The 15,247-nt window shown below is 36.0% G+C and overlaps 1 protein-coding gene and 1 pseudogene across 1 annotated transcript in view; both read right to left on the reverse strand.

Moving 5' to 3' along the window:
- The window catches only part of IL13RA2 (interleukin 13 receptor subunit alpha 2), a 30,372-nt gene extending 24,440 nt beyond the window's left edge, over window positions 1-5,932 (reverse strand). The window contains exon 1 of the mRNA XM_016132215.2: window positions 5,839-5,932. The gene's annotated coding sequence lies outside the window, so the exon portion shown is untranslated. The remainder of the gene's footprint in view (window positions 1-5,838) is intronic.
- On the reverse strand, window positions 3,921-4,757 carry LOC107503631 (annotated as a pseudogene).
- Window positions 5,933-15,247: the final 9,315 nt, after the last annotated feature.

Here is a 15,247-nt window from a genome sequence, read left to right on the forward strand (position 1 = left end):
TTCATCTTTTCCAAATGTTAGCAGCTCACCCCACATTCTTTGGTTATTATCAGAATACCCTGGAGTTCAAGTTTCCTCTCAATGAATCAGTACTAATTCCGTCATCAATTGTACATTGCTCTTCCTGCAAAAGTGCTAGATAAATAAAATGACAGATTCTATAATCAGAGATTAATTTCTGCTGGATGAACAAAGGTAAACTTGCCTAGGGGAAAAAGAACTACTTGTAGTAGAATCACACCTATCCTGCATGGCTTTGTCTTCCTTTCACTGAGCAACCATGGGAGGGTTAAGAATGACTAATACTTCCGACCCTCCAACTCTACTTCATTCCTTGGAAGTGGATGGGATGCTCTTAACGAGCTCCTAGGCCCTCCTGATTATCTTGATACTACCAAAAGATAACAATATATATGTATAAATTTACACACACAAACATGTACGTGGCTTCCATCCTCTATTACCATGGCTTATATACAGGTGAGAAAACAGAGGCCGGAGAAGTTATAATTTTCCCATAATCTCTTTTCATCCTAGCTTACATTTTTAAGTACTGCCACTGTGATCATTTTTTCAGCTTTGCAAAGACTTGACTGTTTTATCCGAATCCATCAGCCAGATTTTGCCTTCTTCCTTTCTTTATTTGATCCAGATTAGCTTCCATACCCCAAACTAAACTTGCCTCTCTGCTTTTTTGTCATAACTTCCTAACAAAATCTCAATTCTAAATGAATCCAACTCTCAGGTTTCTCTGTGTCTGTGCCTAAGCAGATGAATGCTGATGGAAGATGTCCCACAATAGATTAGTTCCATGATAAATGCATAACATTTAATTTTAAGTAAACCCACAGTACTACTCAGAAACACTACTACAGCTGTTTAACTTTATTCCATTCTTGATCATTAGACTTCTTCCAATATCTTCAATCTTTTCATCCCCTTGCCCCCGCCTCAGCACATGACCTTGCCTCTTTAAAAACAAAATTGAAACTATCTGATAGAAGTTCCCTCATTTTTCCAATTCCACATTTTCCTTTCGCGATATCTTCTCTTCCTTCCCTCCAGTTATAATAAAGAAGATAGATTTCCTACTTTCGAAAGTAAAACTCCTCATGTTTGTTTGGAATTCCAACCCTGCTCACATTGTTATAAATCTTACTATTTATTTTTTCTTCTCTCACATATCTTCAACATACATAAGATATTTATATAAACACATATGTCTCAGCTGCATACATCTCATTAGCATTTAAACATATTAATTTGTCCCAAAACTTAAAAAAAAATGAACTACTATACCCACATTTTAACCTCCAGCTACTGCTCCAATGCTCCCTTCTTCTTCACAACCAAATTTCTAGGAAGAGTTTTCCATACTTGTTATTTTCTTCACACCTCCCACTCACTCTTCATCACTCTATTTCTTTCTGGCTTTGTCCTTCATCCCACCACTAATTCATAACTCTCCTGAAACATGTCCCACTAGAATAATTACCAATGTCTACCTTATGTAATCCAATTGATATTATTTATCCAATTCTTGTTTATCTCTTAGTGGGATTCATCTGTTTACCATTGTCCTTCTTAAAATATTTTTCCCTTGGGTTTTCTGACACCAGCTTCTCAATTTTCCTTCTATTTCTCTGGTGACTCTTTTTATTTCACTTTTAGGCTCATTCTATATTAAATGTCAGAGCTCTTAGCGTCCCTTAACTCTTCTGACACTATGTTCTTCTTAGGTCATCTTATCCATTCTCACAGCTTCCATTACCATTGATATGTCAATGAATTTCAAACATTTATCTCACACCTGAACTACTGTCCTGAGTTCTAGACTTGTATATTCAATTGCTTGTTCAAGATCTTCACTTAGAATTCTCAAACACACCTTAAATACAAAATGTCAAACACCAACATCATGATCTTCCTTCAGAAAATGGGTCCTCTTGACAGAGGTTTAGTAGTTTCGAGGTACGGTAGTCCTATCTCACTGGTTGGCAGTGGTATCCATTCAACATTACAAGCCAGATACCAAAGAGTCACACTAGACACCTGACAGCTATATCTACCGTGTCCAATCCATAATCAAATTTGATCCTATGGGTGCCAGACCTGGCTGGCTCAAGGTCTGGCTGTTATCCAAAGCCTGGCTGATCCAAGGCCTGACTGGCCCGAGATCTGGCTGGTCCAGGGCCCAGCCATGATCCAGGCCTGCAGCTAGACATAGGACCCCAGATTTAGAAAATACGTAAACATGCTTCAGCTTATTGTATCACACATGAGTGGCTGAGTGCCACTTTTGCGCTCTGCTATGTGAGGAGCCATGCAGTCCCCTAGAAAGAAGGGGAGAGCAGAAGGGGAGTACTGCATGGGGAACGGAAGAAGTGTGCGCAAGACTGCTTGCCCCGTACAATAGACTGCACTCCCCAGCAAAACTGTACTTCCCAACAGAAGTGCACCGCACAATAAAATTGGTGCCTGTTGGTTCATCCTCATGTCTGCCTCTTGTGCATTCTTCCAACTGGGCGTCTCACCGTCGAACCTTCCCTTCCTGGTCAGCAATACCTCTGACACTTGGCGTAGCCAACATGATCCATTTGGCCCTGATGGATCCATTTTTCAACCATCCCTTGAAACTACTTATTCTATCTCCCCTCCCATGCTAGTCCAAATTGCCATCAAAATTTGTCCTTATTATAGTAGATTCTTAATACATCTTCCTGAATTTTCTCTGGTCCCAGTTTATTTCCACAATACAGGCAGATGCTTTTTCTCTGTTTTCCAAAAGCAAATCTGATTATACAAACTCCCTGCTAAATTTTTTCATAGATTATTTTTCATCTTGAGATAAAGTTGAAATTTTTTTACTTGGTCCTCAAGATCCTAAATATTGTGGCACCTGAAACTTCTACAGACATGTATTCTCCTATTTTGTACTCTGCATTCTCACCACAGCTGTAATAACAGGTCTCTAGATTTTCTGTTTCTTTTTGATTCAGTCTTGGGAGTTCGTATGTTTCTAGGAATGTGTTCATTTCTTCCAGACTGTCCAATTTCTTGGCACATAATTGCTTGTAGTAATTTCACATGATCCTTTGTACTTCTCTAGAGTTCATAGTTACTTTTCCTCTTTTGTTTCTGATTTTATTTATTTTAGTCCTCTTTCTATTTTCCTTGGTGAGTCTGGTTAAGGTTTATCAATTTTGGTTATCCTTTCAAAGAACCAGCTCTTGGTTTTATCAATCTTTTATATTGTTTTTCTAGACTCTATTTCATTTATTTCTGCTCTGATCTTTATTATTTCCTTATTTCCACTCATTTTGAATTTGCTTGCTGTTCTTTTCTAGTTCTTTTAAGTGTAAGGTTAAGTTGTTTTTTTTTTTTTGAGCTTTTCCTTGTTTCTTGAGGTAGACCTATATTGCTATGAATTTCCCACTTAGAACTGCTTTTACTGTGTCCCATCGATTTTGAGCTGTTGTGTTTTTATTTTCATTGTCTCTGGGTATCTTTTGATTTCTTCCTTGATCTCATTGTTAATCCAATAATTGTTTAGTAGCATGTTATTTAGCCTCCATGAATTCGTGTATTTTCCAGTTTTTGTTTTTTTGTAGTCAATTTCTAGTTTCATATTATTATGACCGGAGAAGACGGTTAATATGATTTCAGTCTTCTTAAATTTATTGATACTTGCTTTCTAGCCTAATATGTTGTCTATCTTTAAAATGTTCCATGTGCACTTGAGGAGAATTTGTATTCTTCTGTTTTGGGGTGAGATGCTCTGAAAGTAATTATTGAACCCATCTAATTTAGTGTGTCATTTAAGTCCACTGTTTCCTTGTTGATTTTCTGTCTGGAAGATCTTTAATAGGATGTTAAAGTCTCCTACAATGAGTATATTACTGTTGATTTCTCCTTTTATGTCAGTCAATAATTGCTTTGTATATGTAAGTGCTCCTATGTTCAACATTACTAAACTGTTCTTCACAAACTGAAGTAAAATTCTGAGAAGTTCATTTGAATACTATCTTGTGAGAAATTACCAGCAATTCAGTAATGATATTCTGTACAGCTGTTATTAAATGGCCACATTGTTTATTTAATTTCAGAAGAAAGTTGAGTAACTCATCACTACTGATTTCCAACTTTGCCACTTCAGGTAATTTTCCAAATTTTATCGCTTCTATCTCTAGTTCTTCAAGAGCAGCCAGAATTTTCTGCTGATCTCTATTGGTAATTCGATTCTTTTAAAACTCATCTTTCCTCATGATCAAAAGATGTCTTAAAGCTATATTCTTTTCCTTTAATAAATCTGTCATATGCTCAAGTCCAAGGCCATGTAAAAATATCTCCAGATCTTCAAATGAACTAAATATGTGATCTTTTTACTTATCAGAATCCATCGTCAATAATTTACAAATAGTCTCTTCTTTAGTTAGCTCTGTATGAAAGGAATCAAACCAGCTCTACATTGGAAATGCTAGCTTCATACATAAGGACTGTCCATCTATACTGGAATCTACACTAATGCCAGAATTTGGGAGCTTCTCGACCAGTGAAATATTTCCTGTGGTCAATACTTTCTTAAATGTTTCATTCTTTTCTTCTGTCTGTAATACTCCTTTTAATTTCTGTGCTGCCCAATCGATATAGCCAGTCTCCCAGCAGTCATCCTCACTCTTGCTACTCTCATCTCCACCAGTCACCTCCAGGCCTCATAGCATGCCTGCCACTATGCCCTCTGGCCACTGTGGACCCATACTGCTACACATATCCACTCCTAAATAATCATTTCTAACATTTCTATTGCATATCATAACATTAGGCAGAGTCAGGACATCTAGATTATTTTACAGATGAAAAAATTAAGATGGAGATGGGGTGGGATGCCCATCTCAAGGTCACAGGACTCAACAAGGAAGAGCTAGAACTGAAAACTAGATCTCTTAGTCCTTAGTTTATTATTCTATAATAATAATAATAACAACAATAACAAATACATTCAATTTACTTAAGTCTTGAACTCTCTAAACATTCTATATAACATTTTGATTGAAAACAACTAATAAATAAAAAGGGTTTCATATACCCTTTTACATATTGAAAAATGAAAGTTAAACTGCAAGCATCCAAAGTGAGCCCAATGTGTAAGAGTGATGTTTTTAAGTGTTATATTTACGTGTTAATTATGTATTCTTTCAGAGGAAGCACCAAATGTATAAGATGCTACTTCATTTCACAGCAAAAGCAGTGAAAATTGGAATTTTTATTTTAATAACTCTACTATATCTGTAACCACAATGGACAAATAAATGAAATCAACACATATAGAGGATAAGCATGTTCTATAAATTCAATCAAAACATCATATAAAGGTCAATTAAATAATTCATTTTAAAGGAGTTCTATGGTTATTTCTGAGCTTAAAAGTTACTACAAAGTGAAGGATTCCCATTTATAGAAAAAAAAATCACATAGAAAATAAACTCAGAAAAACTCTTAACTCTAAAATACAACTATCCTTAGCATTTCCAAAGAACCAAGTTTGCTTATAAGAGGTATACTTTTTAAAGAAAATAAAAGTTAGTAAGAAGATAACAATAAGAATGAAAAGCAACAGTTTTATTTATGCCAATTATCCAGCACCTATGAATTAGCTTCATGCAAAAATTGCGGTATTTCTCCAAATTAATATTATATCAAATCAAACATAGTATTTTTTGCCACAAAAACAGATATATGAGCCCATTTTTTATAAGGTGAAGAAAGTGAAACAATTATTCAAAACAAATTAGCTCTCATCCCCACAGTCCCTCCCCCAAATTTAAGTTCTAGACTTACTGTAAGTGAATAATGTGCCCAGTTATAATAAAGTCTTCTGTAATACCACTGAAATCTGTCTCAATGAACAGCTTCTTAGCTAAATGGATTTTAAATGACCTAAGAACTGAAATCTTTATGTAGGAGGAGTTCTGTTTTATCCACCAAATTTACCAAATGTCATGAGAAAATTTGCATTCAAAGCAGGTCAGCATTCAAGGCTATATTTGTCAAAAGATTCAGAGGAAATCACAAAGTTCAACTGAGTGATTTTTTTCCCCTTTTAATTAGTTCCTGATAGGCATTTCAGTATGCCAATGTTATTTTACTATGTGACTCACCACGTTGGGAATTAACAGATAATCCAAAGGTAAGTATGTGATTGCCAGGTCTATGTTGTTTCCTCAGAGTGCACAATCCAAAGTACCTCACTGTTTTGAGTTTCAAATACCTTTAAGTATGAAAGGAGTCATAAATAGACAAGGAGTCTGGAAACTTGTATTCTGCTCTCCCTCCCACAATCAGCTAGGTGAACTTGGGAAATTTCCTTAACATCTTTGGGCTTCAGATTCAAAAAATTTATTGAGTAAAACCCAAGACATCATCTGGTCCAACCTCTATTGCAAAGCAAAAATTCTCTCTTCATTTGCCCTAAGGTTTCTCTGATTTCTAAAATCCGCAGTGTTGTAATTAAAACTCAGTGTCATGTATCATTTTCTTTGCCATTGAAAGTTTATCAAATATTTTTAAATAACCAAACAAGAGTCCATTTCAGCCCAGATATAATTAAATAAACTTCATCATTCAAGTCTCCACAGAATTTTTATCTACCCCTGATTTAATATCCATGCCAGGAATTGTGCAAGGCCATAAAAAGCCAGAATATTTTGAATATTTTCTAAAGTATATGAAATGATGTCAGTGATTTATTTTAAAATAAGAATTGAGATTAAATCCAGTCTATATACCACCTAATATTTCAATAAAAAGTATGGAAATAAAAAGTATCTTCTCTGCTTTGAAATACAGGTTCAAAACTTGTGTTAAATTTGATAACTTTTCTCAGATACCAAAAATATATTTTACACTAAATATATGAATAAACAAATAGAAAGTAAGGAGTCTAATGAAGAGTGGATTATAGATAGTCTTCTCTCCATTATTAACTTTATATTTTACCCTAAGAGTTTTTTTCATTTTTTATTCATTTGCATAGTAAATGCTTCACTCTAAATTGAAGTTGTAAAGTGAGAAAAAACAGAATTGTTTAGGGAGTTTAGTGTCTGCTTTTCAGATGTCAGTTAGTTTGGCTCTTTCACAGTCATTTTTGTCAGAATCATCAGGCCTGCATCAGTTATTTTATAATCAGAATTTGCTGACATGATGGTGACAACGGAGACCTAGATTTAAAATATTTCCTTTTCCTGAAATTGAAATTCTAATTAACTCATTTATCTTCTTCTATGTAAAAAAAAAAACTCTCCAGGAAGTTTTCTTCAAGCTTCCTGTTTCCCCCAAATTTTCTGGCCCTTGCAAATATTTCCTTATATTATACTTTACAACATAATGGAAAAATACAATTCAAAGAAATGGTACTATAACATCTTGGAATGATGCAGTACATTTATTTATAGACATGTAAACCATAAGTTAAATACAGTTAATAAAATGCAGTTGGAAACAATAATGCACCATACCTCAGATGTTAAAGCTGATTAGATATGGACTTCCACCCTGGTTTGATAGTTTAACCAGTGAAAGCATAAGCTAAGCTTTGCTTCTTGGTGTGAAGAGAAAGACACTAAAAGGGCAACTCATTTTAGTATACTGAAAGCCCTATTTGATGGCTTTCTAGTCACATGGATAGAAGTTTCCAACAACACTTGTGTGCTTATACCTTAGCACTCATTACTCTGCCTTAGATACAAGGCAAATTATAACTCCCAAGAAAATGAGAATTTGGGGATAAACCTTAGTGGTGCAGAGAAGGAGGTTGGATAAGACTAGTTGGAGCAGTCCCTCCCTAGCTAGCTGGAAGCTGGTCTACACCAAAATTGAGAAAGTGTATAAATTCACATATGAAGCAGGCCAGGGTCAGTGTCGCCCAACAGATGTGGAATAAAGAGGTATATTAAAGCCTCAGGGTGGGAAAGTTCTTCAGGGTAGTTGTGATATGGGCCATCACTTGCAAAATTCTTAATCTTTTTAGTAAACCTAATTAAGTCTTTTCTTTCTTCCTTTCTTTAAAGAAAGACCCTCTCCCTCAAACTTAGATAATTACCTTGACTCTGGTGACTCAGGTCCTCTGGCTATTGATAAGAATCATTGAAACTCAGCATTATCCTTGGCCCATTATAAGACAGGAATGGCTTTTGGCCAAAACAGGGCCCTTTGAGTCCAAGAAAGGAAGGCACCTTTTACCCAATTTTTTTTTTCATTCTTTTTAGAAATATATTAATCAAGCCTGATTTCTTTTACCCACTTGATAGGCAAATCAATATTGAAATGTACCTAGATATATGATTCAAGTAACAAGTTTGTATCTTTTTCCTTGTCTAGAGACTGAGGTGGCACTTTAGCAGGAAACCCAAAACTCTATCCTAAGGCAGAGAGGGAAAGAGCTCCATGAAACCCCAATAGGCAGGCACTACAGCCCTCTTCAACAGGATGCAGATACGAAAGAAGAGACCTCCCTCGACATCCGTACTAATAAGAAGGGGTTCATGGCTCTCAGAAAAAGAGTTAAGCAAGAAAGTTAGATAGGAGGGTTTGGGTCTGCCTGCAAAGACACTGAGGTCATCCTATGATAGAAAATGTCCGTCCTAGTCAGCCCACAATTAAGCAAGCCAGAAGGCATTTTGGGGCTAAAAGTAACTCATGCAAGGAAACAAGTGAGCAGAAAACTGGGTACTAGTTTTGGCCAATTGCACCTGCTCAATGAAGACCACAACAACCTTTAAGTCACCTGAGCCTCATTATACCATCATTATAATATGATGCATATGCCAGGAAGTTCATTAATATAATTATCACAGACTGAATTCTGAGAATGAACATGCACAGAAAGCAAATGATTAATCACTGACTCCTGTCAGTCTTAGCTGTCAATCAAGGAAGCCCATTCATCTAAGAAAAGTAACTACCCACAGAAAATAGGGATAAAAACCCCAAAGGCTTTGTTACCAGGCTTTTGAGCCACTCTTCTTGCTCAGGCCCCCTTCCTGGAAGTGTACTGTTGCTTCTAATAAAGTTATTCTTTTCTGCTGTATTTCAGTGTCTTGCTCAATTTTTTGTTCAAGACATTAAGGACCTGGACAATGCGTTGAGAGGGGAACCCCACTCTCTGGTAACAGTTGGTATCAAGTCATTCTTCTGAAACAATTGGGAAAGATGAAACAAATGATTCCGCAAGCAGTCTACAGTCAATACTTGTAAAGGGGCCAGCAGAAACTAGGCAAAAAGATTTAGGCCTGGGCCCCAATTTCAACTGAGACACAGGAAGAATTGCGCTTCCAAATTAGAGCCAAGTCCAATTAAACAACCAAAAGCAGATAGTGGGGTAAGAGATAAAAGCTAAAGCCTGATGCTTAGAAAGTCTCCCAGGAGTACAAATAAATTCCAGAGGCCAAGAACACATCAGACTATTTCCAAGCTACTACCTGCTAAAAGACAATGATTCTCATTGAGCCCGGGCTGTATTAGAACTGAGACTTCCTAGGCCGACATCATGAAATGAAGCTAGAATGGGCCTAGGATAGACAAGTGCTATCCCTGGCCTCTTTGGTAGGAATATATACATATTATTTTGTGTATAGATCTTAGCCTAATTTGAATTAAGTGTGGTAAACAGGAAAACAGGAAAGCTTCAGGCAGGGACCTGATATATATTGAGATATGTATCTTGATATAATCAGGAGCAGATGTGCTCCCCCTCCAAAAAAAAAACATTTCTGCCGGAAGATACCCTTTTCACCACAACTCATGTAGAATGAATTGTTGTTTCCTTTGAGCTACCTTAGCTGTCGATGATTCTATCATAGTATACTATTCCTATCACAGTATCTTACAATTATTTAATAGCTTCTAGTTTCTATCCCTCTACTTAGAAGGTAAGCTACCTCAGATAATACCAAATCCACCTTTGTAACACGAGCATCTAGCACAGCACTTGGCACATGGTAGCTCTGTAAACTGTTGAATGAATTTGAGTCAATAAAAACCAGAGTCTGGCACTGCTGACCTCTGTGATCTGTGGGTGTGTATTTAAGCCTGTTTGGTGTTAAACTAGGCAGTGTATCATGCTGTTGCTAACTGTATTTCCCAGGTCATGTGGGTTTCCTGAGAATCTCAGCTCTAGTGTCCTGCTGTTGAATTTGTGGTTGTTTGGAGGGGAATTCAGAGTTTATATATTAATTGGTTTCAAAATAATGAAGACTGGATTTCAGGGAAAGAAGGCAGTCTAAATGTCCTCTGCCTCACAGAGTGTATTCTTTATAAGATGCTGTTTTTTTCTGTATAATATGTCAGCTCTACCAAATAACTTTTAAAGTCAGTTTTTGGGAGGCATTATGATTTTAAAAAAATCAAAAACCTCAGAACTTTAGAAGTTTGACATATGTCTGAATGTTTAAAAACTGTTCTGAAATCCAAAGAATTTTGTTAAGAACCATGTGTGTGTATACATATAAATTATATAGTCAGTAGCTATTTTTATTTTGTTATATTATTTTCTTGTGTTTCCTTATTTATTTAATGTCCTTTAACCTTACAAAGGAAATAACACTTTGGGCCATTGAATTCTGCCTTTGCTGACTGCCTTATTTGAAAAGCAGTTCAGAAACACCCATTTCTTGTTATTGTGGTCAACAGAATGAGAGTTGAGGGTACTAAAAACAGTAATAGTTTTCTTCCCACCTTCTAAGTTCTTCTAGCTGGGCTGATAATCAAATTAACTGAGCAGATTAATAGTAAAAAAAAAAACAAATTCACATAAGCATGAAAATTCCGAAGATAGTGGGACAACACTGGGTATATATGACATTTTTGACTTAGGAGAAAAGGGGGATGGTAATGGGATCTTAGACTTCAGAAATGAGAATGAATGATTTACAGGTATTTGAGGAAGAGCAGAACACATGGTAAACAAATTCTTGCTAGGCGACTATGAAACAATGGGACATAGTGGGTATCTAGCTAACAGGCCCCTGACTGAAGCCTTCCTATTTACCATACTTAATTCAAATTAGGGTAAAGCTAACATCTTAAGATTTTATTTACAGCTTTTTCTATCTGAATTTCTTGGGCAAAAATGTTCTTTCTGAGTCTTCTGTTTCTGAATTAACAACTTAAAACCAATATCCCTCCTCCGCCCCCCCCCAAAAAAAGCAGCTTCAGGCTTGCAAAACATTTGTTTCCTTCGGAATTATAAAGCTTTACACAATGAAAGAAATATCATGATCCCTGCTAATCAATTATTTTAGCTACTGAAGTATCAGAAGGAACCCCAACAGTAGCGTGACTCTGCTGGAAGAACATTGAACTAGGTGTCAGATCCACCTAGATTTTATTTTTCCTGAATTTTTGACTTTTGGAAAGTAACTTAACCTACGAAAACTTGAGTGATATCCATTTGTGAAACTGAAATAGTATCTCCTTAGCTGTCTCAGGGGAATAATAGATAATATCAAGTTATATATACATGATATGTAACATATATATTAATATATATTATATCACACACACACACACACACACACATTATATATTTGTCCCTCGTTCCTTCCTGGCATAGAGATCCTAAAATCCTTGGAATTTCCTAAGTGATAGGAGTGCCTTTTGTTTTTTGGTAATGCGTCCCTTTTGACTACACCTGAGTTTATGCCAATGAGGCGACTACTGGTGAGCCCCTGAATAGCTTCAGGATAAACCTTAGTTACCAGAGGAACCAACCTTGTGATTAGAGGTTTGGAATTTTCAGTCCCACCCCCTGACCTCCAGGAAGGGGAGAGTGACTGAAAGTTGAGATCATTCACCAATAGCCAATGATTTAATTGATCATGCTATATAAGGAGACTTCCATAAAAATCCCTAAACTGAGTGCAGAGAGTTTCCACCTCGGTGAACAAACACATCAAGGTGTTGGGAAGGTGACATGTCTGGAAAGAGAATGGAAACTCCCCAAGCTGCAGTACACCTCCCCCACTCCAATACCTTGTCCTATGTATCTCTTCCATTTGGTTGTTCCTGAGTTGTATCCTTCATAATAAACCAGTAATAGTAAGCAAAATGTTTACCTAAGTTCTTTGAGTTAGTCTAGCAAACTATCGAACCTGAATTGGGTCATGAAAACTGCCAAATTTATAGCTGGTTGGTCAGAAATACTGATATTTTTGACTGGCATCTAAAGTTGGTGCAGTCTTGTGGGACTGAACCCTTAACCTGCAGGGTTTTTGCTGACTACAGATACTTAATGCCGGAATTGAATGGTAGGATAGCCAGTTGGTATAGAGAATCTGAGGCCAGATAATTGTTTGATGTCAGAAAACACCTCAGACAAGTCAACCATCTTTATAACCATTTCTTTATCGGTCATATAGCCCACCTACTTGGAAAGACCTAGGTCTTTCAGGAAATTTATCAAAATAAAGTCATCTTACAAACTATGGTAAACACTGCTAATTGTTTCTCAGTATCCATTTTCCTACCCCTTTTTATAGTAATAGAAACTCATGTGTTTTAGCTGTGTACATGACCTCCCAGCCAAACTGTATTTTCCAGACTCCTTTGCAGTCTGGTATGAAGATATGACAGAAAAATAGACAATGATAAGCAGCAGTGATGCGTGCAACCTTCGGATCATGTTTTGAGAAGAAAATCTCTTGTCCTCTTCATTCTCTCCTGTCACTCAGCCAGCAGAGACATGACAGTGGGAGTCATATTTGACCACGCAAAGTTATCATACTAAGAGATAGCAAAGCAACAAGGTGAAGGACCCTGGGACTTGGATGACCTTCTGCAGAAGTGCTGACTGTCTACCATTGGTCTATTGCTTGAGCCATGATATTTTGAGATCTCTTGATTATTACAGCTTATACCCCAAATAATATAGAAACAAATCTTCATTAAAGAGCAATTCATATGATTTAATGAGTTACTCTTCTCAAAGGCATTTTCATGTGGATTCCAAAAATCAAAGGATGTATAAATTTCAAAGGAAAAATATACTAATGGTGTTTCAGACCTAGTGATAGGCCAGACGTTTTTGTTTAGTTTTTATCTCCCTTAAATTTCAGCATACCAGAAATTGGCTACTTTGTCTCTCCTTTAAGTTCAGCCCTGACTCTAAGCTCTTACATTTCTGTTTTTCCCCTTAGAACAATAGTCCTCCCTTATCCAGAAGGGATACATTCCAAGACCCCCAGTAGATGCCTGGAACCTTGGATAGCATCAAACTCTCTCTCTCTCTCTCTCTCTCTCTCTCTCTCGCTCTCTCTCTCTCTATATATATATACACACACACACACACACACACACACACACACACACACACTATGGTCTTATCTATGATACAGTTTAATTTATAAATTAGGCACAGTAAGAGATTAACAATAATAACCAATAATAAAATAGAAAATTATAACAATATACTGTAATAAAATTATGTGAATGTGGTCTCTTTCTCTTTTTCCACTAATTTTTATATTTTTCAGTCTATATCTATCCTAAATCTTTGTAACCATCCATTACTTGTAGTAAATGACTTGGTGTCTCTCGCTTCAGGGGATTCCTTGCTGAAGTTTCAATGCTTTCTGGTGCAATACATTGTCATCATTGGAACACATTTTTTGTTTGTGTCTTTCATTCACAAATGTAATAACTTTTCTATCTTAACTGAGCACTTCTCACACACTGGCCATAACTTTTGCAGCCTGTGGTAGGACAGTAAAGCTAGTAAAAATTTCTTTGCCCTTCTTTACAATTTCATGGAAAGAAGAGTCAGTCTTATTATAGATGTTAGCAACCTCAGCATACAGATTTTTTTCATTCTTTAGTAAACCAAGAACTTTCACCTTTTCACTTAAAGGAAGTGTTTTCTGGCTTCTCGTTGGTATGTCCAAATTGCCAGCATCACCACTCTTGTGTTTTGAGACAATTATTAAGTAAAATATGGGTTACTTGAACATAGCACTGTGATACCATGACAGTCGACCTGATAATCTAGATGGCTACTAAGTGACTAATGAGTGAATAGTGTATACAGCACGGATATTCCGGACAAAGGCATAATTCACAAACAATGCAAGATTTCATCAAACTACTAACAAAGGCACACAATTTAAAATTTATGAATCGTTAATTTCAGAATTTTCCATTTAATATTTTCAGACCACACTTGGCCACAGGTGACTGAAACCACATAAAGCAAAGCTGCAGATAGGAAAAAACTACTCTATGTGATTTCCTTAAGAACAGGAAGTACACCTTACTTATCTCTATAAATCGAGCTCCTAGAATATAACAGATGTTCCATAAATATGTTTTGAATACTTCTAGTGAAGGTAACCAAAACAGCCATATTTCTTCCCTTGCTTTTTAAAAAATTATCTCACACTTAACTTTTATTCTAATAATGCAATAACTAAAAGACAACAATAATGAGAGAAATAGGCTTTATTGTTGGTTTAAACTGCTTGTCAAATAGTATGTTTAATGATTACCCATGTTCTTTAGTCCTCACAATTACTTTATGATGTAGATACTACTATTGACATTCCCATTTTACAGAAAAGGCAACTGAGACTCAGAGAAGTTTTAAAAACTTTCCCATGGTCTCACATTTAGTATGATTGAAACAAGGATTTGAACCCAGCCTTGTTTAACATCAAAAGACACTTTCTTAGCCGCAATGTAGTATGCCACATTATCTTCTATAAATGGCCTGGCACTGTGAAAGATAGCAAGTGGAAAAATCAGTCTGAGTTTAAAAATTAGTTGCAGATAATTAAGTCAATCTAAATTATGTGTTGTGAGTTGTCAAATTAATATAAATTATATCACGTAAGAAAATTTTGCTAGCTTCCTCATCAATGAATACCATCACCTTGAAAATCTGTACATGGGGGAATTTGTTAATCTGGTCTGAACCTTGGCACAGTTACTTGAAAACTGAAGAAACTGTTCTAGAATGATCACAATGGGGACTGCTATTTTGTATAAATGTTTTAGAGGACAATGGAAGAAAACAGCATAGACACAAAATAGACTTCACAAGGGCAGTTTGAATGTAGTATATTATCTGCTATCAAGCATTTTAATATTTCTAAATTTGTTACTGTTTAAGAATATTCAAAGATACATAAAAGTCAAAATGGTACAATGAAATTGTATGTACTCATTATCCAGATTCAACAATAATCAAGATAAAATATTT

Source organism: Rousettus aegyptiacus, unplaced genomic scaffold (assembly GCF_014176215.1).
Source record: "Rousettus aegyptiacus isolate mRouAeg1 unplaced genomic scaffold, mRouAeg1.p scaffold_m13_p_9, whole genome shotgun sequence".
Classification (NCBI taxonomy): domain Eukaryota; kingdom Metazoa; phylum Chordata; class Mammalia; order Chiroptera; family Pteropodidae; genus Rousettus; species Rousettus aegyptiacus.